Genomic DNA, 7903 nt, shown 5'->3' on the forward strand with positions numbered 1-7903 from the left:
TCGTGTCCTCCTAACTTGGTAGATTTTTTGCTTTCTGGTTTCCCATCAGTACTTTTTCACTCTGTATTACTGATCTCCTGTTTCCTCCCTGAATTTCTTCTTTTCTTTTCTGCTATTCACAAATTACCTTTGCAACTTTCCTGTAAGCCTCAGGAATCTCAATGAGTCTTTCTGTTATCCAAAGTGATAGTTCTAGGAACATATTCATTCAACAATTCCTAATCCTTCCTCTCTCTAAATCTTTCAATCTTCCCAGCAGTTTGCAGGACTAGATGTCACAGTATCAGCATTTCAAAAATAACCCCATGTCCACATTTCATAAGTTTAAATGTTGGGGTAGGGAATGATGCAGCTTAACCCATGATATATTTCAGGATGCTAATTTGGAAGCACTTCCTAAACTGAAAGATACCACATGGTATTGTGATGATTACCTTACTCTGACCTCCTTTTGGAGTCAATATAGATTTTTATTTCATGGGTTGAGTTTAGTTTGGAGACAACATCTGTCTGTGCTCAGGGTTACTCCTGACTTTATGTTCAGGAATCACTCCTGACAATTCTGCGGTACCAGGGGTGGACTTGGGTCAGCTGAATGCAAAGTAAGCTCCCTACCCACTCACTGTACTGTCTCTGAACCTAAATTAATTGATTATTTTTGATCTGCAACACACTTTCGTCTCTGATTTGGGATAAGCAAATAGACAACGATACTGATGTATTGAGTATTATAAAATCAATTAAAATGAAAATAGGTGCATTCAATAAATGAAATTATAAAATATTAGTCTCCTTCAAGCAACCCCATTGTGGCCTAAGTATTCATTGTGAAATAATATATTATTTTAGAGGTGAAGAGGTTGGGAGAGGCTGTGGTTAAATACTGTAACCCTATAAAATATAGATCAATTTCTTTGACTTTTTTTGTTCAGTATTGTATAAGGCTTTATTGTAAAAATATTTAAATGAATATATATTATCATATAGGTTAATAACCAAAGGAAGAAAAATGGACAAGGTGTATATTCTTACTATCTTAGTATGCATCCAATTAATGTGAGAGAATGTCGGGAAAATAAAATTATATAAAATAATCCCTTTTAGGAGCTGGAGAGATAGTAGAGCGGTGGAGTGCTTGCCTTGCCCACTGCCGACAGGTTTGGTCCCTGGCATCCCGAGCCCTGCCAGGAATGATTCCTGAGTGCATAGCCTGGAATAACCACTGAGCATTGCTAGGTGAGGCCCAACCCTCCCCCACAAATTTCAAAAAATAAAATAAATTTCACATTTCCCCCAGAGATTTTACAGACAACGCAGAATCAAGATGCACTTGTGATTACAGTTCTAACCTTAATAATAGAACCTGCAACATGTAAAAATTCCAGTCATATATTATCCAGGCATTTGCCATGTGATAATCAAGTTTTTGTCATATTGCGGTTTGAGGTTCATAGGAGAATCATGAAATGCCGCTGTGGATCTTTAGTTTTACAAATTCAAATATCTTAGTAAATTGTTTTTCATCTGTTTAGTCCCTGTGTTATCACTTCTTGATACATAATAGAGATGTAGATTAGCAAAAAAAAGTCACTGTCACTGTCACTGTCTTCCCGTTGTTCATCGATTTGCTCGAGTGGGCCCAGTAACGTCTCCGTTGGAGACTTTGTTGTTACTGTGTTTGGCATATCGAATACGTCACGGGTGGCTTGCCAGGCTCTGCCGTGCGGGCGAGATACTCTCGGTAGCTTGCCGGGCTCTCCGAGAGGGGCGGAGGAATCGAACTCGGGTCGGCCATGTTGGCTGCGTGCAAGGCAAACGCCCTACCGCTGTGCTATTGCTCTAGCCCAGCAACAAAAGGATGACAAAGAAATCATCTAGAAATTCTAAGATTCTAAACAAGGCTTCAGGTACAAAATCTAGAGGTGATATAAGATAGAAAAAAGCTCCCATTAAACAAAGTATAATCCTGATACAAAACATCCAGAAAAGGCCCCGGACTGAACACATTTCCCTGAATGCATGCCTCAGTCAAGTGAGTAGATCCATAATTCTTTCCAGAATAGATCTAGGCTGACCTGAGAATCTCCAGTTATAATCATTAATATCTTGATGCAGTGGCAAAACATCCCGAGACTGGTAATTTTCACCAAATATTGGTAGTAATAAAGTCACCGTTTGTCTACAGATTGGGCAACTGATTGCCCCAAGCCATGAACCATATCGCCAGGATGCAATAATGCGAGTCCCACAAAAAAGATGCCCAAAGTTGTCTCAACAGGGAAGGAGGCTGGATGTAAACAGATTGGACAGTGCATGTCAGTGTAGAACTGCTGCGGGGCAGCAGCCGGTGCACCCCGTTCTGCTTGAAGCTGCTCCCGAAGCACCCTTACTCGTTCTTGGTTTTCTGGATGAATGTGTTGGTGTGCATTTCTGAAAAGTACCTATACCAGGGTAGCAATCAAAGCGAAACTGACCACGGCTGCCACAAGTACTTGGTCCCTGACTCCTTCTATAACTGAATCATCATCCAGTTTCAAAGTCTGAACTTCAACTTGGTATTTGGCCATCCCAGGTCGAAGTGCCCGGCAGGGAGGGTGGTGGCCCTGCTGAGGGGTCCGCGGCGCTGCTCTGCCCTCGTCTCGGCGTGGGGCTGCCCCTTCCCCGAACGTGTGCGCTGCGCGGGCCCCTCGCATCCTGCTCCCGGCTCGCCCGCGACCCCCCGCGGCCGCTGTGTGTGTGTGTGTGTGTGTGTGTGTGTGTGTGTGTGTGTGTCTGCATCTCCCCGCTGCCGACTCACCTCTTCCACTGTAAACAAATTCACTAAGCATAAAATGTGGGTTTGATTTTATCAAATAAACAATTTTTTTAAAAAATCTGGGTTTTCATCTGCTTTTTGCCTTTTCTTCTCGCAATCTCAGGTTCTGGACCGAATGAAATAAGTTAGGTCTAGACTAATAAAGCTAAAGCCTGTATTATGAGCTATTAAAAAAAGCAGGTGTACCTCATGGTGTCTCACTAATAAAATTTTTTTTTAAAAATGACAAAAAAAAGCAGGTGTTCTCAATTTTTTAATTTTTTTCTTTATTAAGCTTTCGAATAAGTCATTAGTCGTAAGATTAAGATAAGACGTCTTACTGTTTAATAGATAAATATTGTATTTGCTCCTTTAATAAATTATAGCAGTAAAGGCAATTTATAATCCATAACTATAATTGTTTGATTTTCAATAATCAAAGGAAGACAAGGAAACCAATATTCAGCCAACTATCTGCATCTGACCTTAAAAGTAATGTATTCTGCGTCTCAGCTGATCGTTATGTCACAAGTTTAAATCACTGAGTGAAAAACAGAGTTGGTGACTATGTAAATACAATTTTTCATTCGTAGGGAATCAAAGTGGTGGGATGATTGAGATAGAAACAAAAATATATTAAACAAAATTGCATAATTAGTGATTGGGCCATTTTGAAATAAATGCATATTGAACAGAATTATTTTTTTTTTCAGTCAGGGTGTGGGGCACCAAAGTGGTATCCTTAGGGTCCAGAGACCTTTCTAAACAATGTGCTTCTTGGTTATGGAGACCTGTGGCTCTCTGAAGCACTCCAAGGCCATAACTGTTGGGTCCCCAAACCTGCACCCACAGATGCTAAGGGGATAAAACCAGGGTTGGAGGCATGCAAGGCAAGGAAGTGCCTTATTCTCTGATCTCTCTCTCCAAATCAAAGCTTCTTTTTAAAAAAAAAATTGAATTGCAGTATAAGTTTACTTCAGTGCTAAAAAGAATCTCTAATACAAACACTAACCTCCCACTTCAGTGAAGAAATCTACCAGAAACAGTTCACCTTTTTAAAAGGAACTCAAACCCACTGAAACACAGTGTCACTGAAGACATATTTAATTGTTGCTTATATCCGTAGTGTTCGCACAGTTCTAGAAACATATTAAACATTCAGTATGAGTATGTGTGATGAATCAGTGATGTTATAAACAGATATGGTCACCAATCTATTGCACGGCATTTGTGTTATGCAATATTTAAGACTGATTTAATGTCTATTTTAAAAATTCTCTCATTATTGCAGCCTAATTTTCTTTCTCTCTCTCTCATACACACACACTTGAGATATAGAGAATTATAATTCTTTCTGGCCTTTTTATGTTCAGATTAACCCAAGATATAAATGCCCCTAAGTGTTTTCTTGTAATACCCACATCTCCCAGTAGAGTACACATATCAAAGGTACTAAGCTTTGTATTCTTATAGGAGTTCTGTCTTCATTCTTGTAGCTGTTGGTAGTTGGGTTCAGTATTCAGTGTCTTTGATATCTCCAACATTATTTCTTATTTAACTATAGCTATATCTATAGTTACACATTTTAATTTTTTCTCTTGTGTCATCTCTCCAAACAGATGTTTTCTTAATATGGATTGATTTTTTAGCAAGACATTGATCTTTGTGAATTGAAGCATCAAAAAAGCCCATAGCTCGAAAGCATATAAAAGTTTGAGCAATAAAATTATGATGGCAGGGGCCTGGAGCTATAGCACAGCAGGTAGGCCATTTGCCTTGCACGCGGCCAACCCGGGTTCGATTCCCAGCATCCCATATGGTCCCCTGAGCACCGCCAGGAGTAATTCCTGAATGCAGAGCCAGGAGTAACCCCTGTGCATTGCCAGGTGTGACCCAAAAAGCAAAAAAAAAAAAAGCAGTGGACTTTAACCTATAGAAAAAATACTTATACAAAAAAATTTGAATATCTTGAATACATAAATGAATGAAAGGGATGCATCTTCCTCACAGTAGAATTCCGGTTAATAAATGTTTAAAGAATTATATAATTAATTAAAAAATCATTCTTTGTAAACACCAAATGAAATTGTTGAAGCATGATGAACCCAAAGCCTCTCCTTGAGTGACATCTGCACACATCAACAGTAACAAAATAAATAAGTGACAGGTATAAAAATGATTAGGCAAAAGCACAAAAAAAATAGAAAGCGGTAGGGCATTTGCCTTGCGTGCAGCCAGCCTGGCCGAGCTGGGTTCGATTTTAACTAAAAGAACAATATTTGTCAATAACATAACATCTTTCTATTCTACTGATGTTCTAATTTTGTGATAGTTCATGATTATTTCTGCTGCATAAATAAAAGTCTGTACTGCTTACAATAATGTGCTCAATAATGTCTTCTTCAAATTTGGCAGGCGAATTGGATAAAAGTTGATTATGACCCTTCCAATTAGATAACAATGAAAATCCACTCTGTAGCCCACCTGAATTATCCCCACCAACTATCTCATGCCACACGTAAAAGGTAACCCAGGATTAATCAAAGATACAGATTTTAGGCCTAGTTCCATAAAAAACATTGAAGAAAACATATAAAAAGAAATTAATGATACTGGCTTTAGTATCAACTCTAAGTCAAAGGAAATAATATAAAAATTAGCACTCTAATTCAACTCTAAGTCAAAGGAAATAATATAAAAATTAGCACATGACATTTCATCAAACTAAAAAGCTTCTGTACTTTGATACTATCACTTAAAAAAAAAGGACATCCTACTGAGAGAAAATATCTGCATACCATAAATCTGTTATAGGGCTGGCTAATATTAAAAAACATACAATCTCAATAACACAAAACTCAATTAACAAACAACCCTGTCCAGAAAAATGAAAAAAAATGCTAAACACTTTCCCAATTAAGATATAGAGATGTGAGCTAGAGAGATAGGAGAGTCAGTAGAGTGGTTGCCTTGCATGTGGCATGCACCCTATATAGCTCCACCAAGTCCCACTGGAGTAAACCTTGAGCACCACCAAGTGTGTCCAAAAAATCAAAACCAATACTGTATACAGATGACCAATAGACACATGTGAAAATTCTCACATTCACTAATTAGTAGGGAAAATAAAATCATAATGACAATGAGATATCACTTCATGCCTAATGAACCATATCAAACAGAAGTGCTGGTAGGATGATGGAATAAAAGGAACTATCAATGTTAATGGGAATGTAAATTTATCTACCCTTTATGGAAAACAATATGAAGACTTTTCAAAAAATAAAAAATAGTTCTAGCATATGATTCAGCGATTCTTAGTTTTCTACCTCAACACAGACACACACACACAGAGAGAGAGAAATTTGAAGAGATATATGCATACCAACAGCTCGTTGCAGTGTTATTTTTAATAGCCAAGATCTGGAAATAACCCAAATACCTAATGACAGATTGGTGGAAAAGACAGTGCGGCATATGTACTAGGCAGCTAGAAGAAAAAACTGAAATCTTGCCTTTTACTGTAACAGATAGAATTGGAGAGGACATAAAAAGCAAAAATAATTCAGGAGAAAGATAACAACTAGATCATCTTGGACCATAGACATACAACAGGGGTTAATGTGTATAACAGGTTGCATGTGGCTGACCCCAGCTGAATCCCTGACACTGTATGGACCCCTGAGCACTGCATGGTAACAATCTTCCAAGCATAGAACCAGAAGTAGCCCCTGAGTACTTCTAGGTCTGACACCTCTTGAAAAGAAGAAAAACACACAATCTCAAAAATAGGCAGTTATAGAGAGGAAAGAGCAAGGAATAGCTAATAATGTCGAGTGAAAATGAAACCATATACTTTGATCCCAGAATTGAGGTTACCAAAATAGGAGTGGAGTGAGCTGAAAGGTTCGAGTGGACTGTGAATTAGCACTTTTATCGTGCATATGTTGTGATAACATTGTCTTTAAATTATTTATTTTTATTCTTGTAAACCAATGTTATCTCAATTAATAATAAAGTTAAAATTATTAGTATAATAAAGCAATATTTTGTAAAAGTAAAAAATTATAAGAATGGCATCATAAGAGAAAATGTTCCATATGTATTAATTAATTTGTAAAAATAGCCTATTTGTATAGTCTACTTTTCAACCTAATTGTAGCAAAAGAGAATAACAGTGCTTTGGCAAAAGTATATACATAAGATATTTCCATATGTTTAGGCAGAAATATTGAGAGTAGTTCTTATATATATGTAAATATAGTGGAAAAACTTCCAAAGTCTGGTGTCTAGCCCCTGCTGGTAATCTTATTCTCAGCAGATAACCTTGCATCCAAACGGAACACAACAAAAACCTTCAGTTTTTCACTACTGCTACAAGTCCTTACTACAGGTACTCGTTACCTATATACTTTGTTTTTTCTCTTTTCTGTAAATGATTTCCTATTTTTTATAAGGTCACTCCTTCCTTATGTACAGGTCTTTTCATCTTTTTTCCTCTCAAATACCATTCCTGCAAGGTACTTATAAAAATAAATAACTTATTCCCCATCCTTCCTGGAGCACTACTTTTTCTCCATCTGTATGAGAACAAATACATCTCCTGACTACTCCATTCTCTAGCTGTTCATTTCTCTGGTCTTCAAATAAGTTACCTTGCTCAGTCATTAAACCCTCATTACATTATCATTATTTCATAACTCCTTCTAACCAAGTACTCTCCCCTCCGTACCATCTGTTAGCTCCTTTTCTGATCTTCCATTTTAGGCACCATGCTTCCTCTTGCATTTGTTCTCGCTAATTCCTGCCTCTGACCCCAATGATTGGTGGATTACTTTTTGCTTAAATCTTTTATTAAACACTCACCAATTCAATAACATCATTCTAATCTTTTCATTAAAATTGTTTGCTGCTCACCTTCCCATTCTTTTCAATACTGTTTGCTGAGTCTCTTTTCACTTCCACCCGTCATTACATTCTAATGTATCATTCAATTGACTTGGTTGTCTATGTAAATTCCATTGCAGGATTTTTGGGGATTTAAGTGTTTAATAGGCAAAGTTATTATAGGTCTCTTCTGACAGCCCTGTGACAGGGAGGGACTTTTGT

The 7903-nt window shown here is 37.5% G+C and overlaps 1 pseudogene; it reads right to left on the bottom strand.

Annotated features, from left to right (window-relative positions):
- Nucleotides 1-1520: 1520 nt before the first annotated feature.
- Nucleotides 1521-2567, bottom strand: LOC130020159 (E3 ubiquitin-protein ligase RNF170-like; annotated as a pseudogene).
- Between the last annotated feature and the right edge of the window lie 5336 nt (nucleotides 2568-7903).

Source organism: Sorex fumeus, unplaced genomic scaffold, assembly GCF_029834395.1.
Source record: "Sorex fumeus unplaced genomic scaffold, SorFum_2.1 ptg000010l, whole genome shotgun sequence".
Lineage (NCBI taxonomy): Eukaryota > Metazoa > Chordata > Mammalia > Eulipotyphla > Soricidae > Sorex > Sorex fumeus.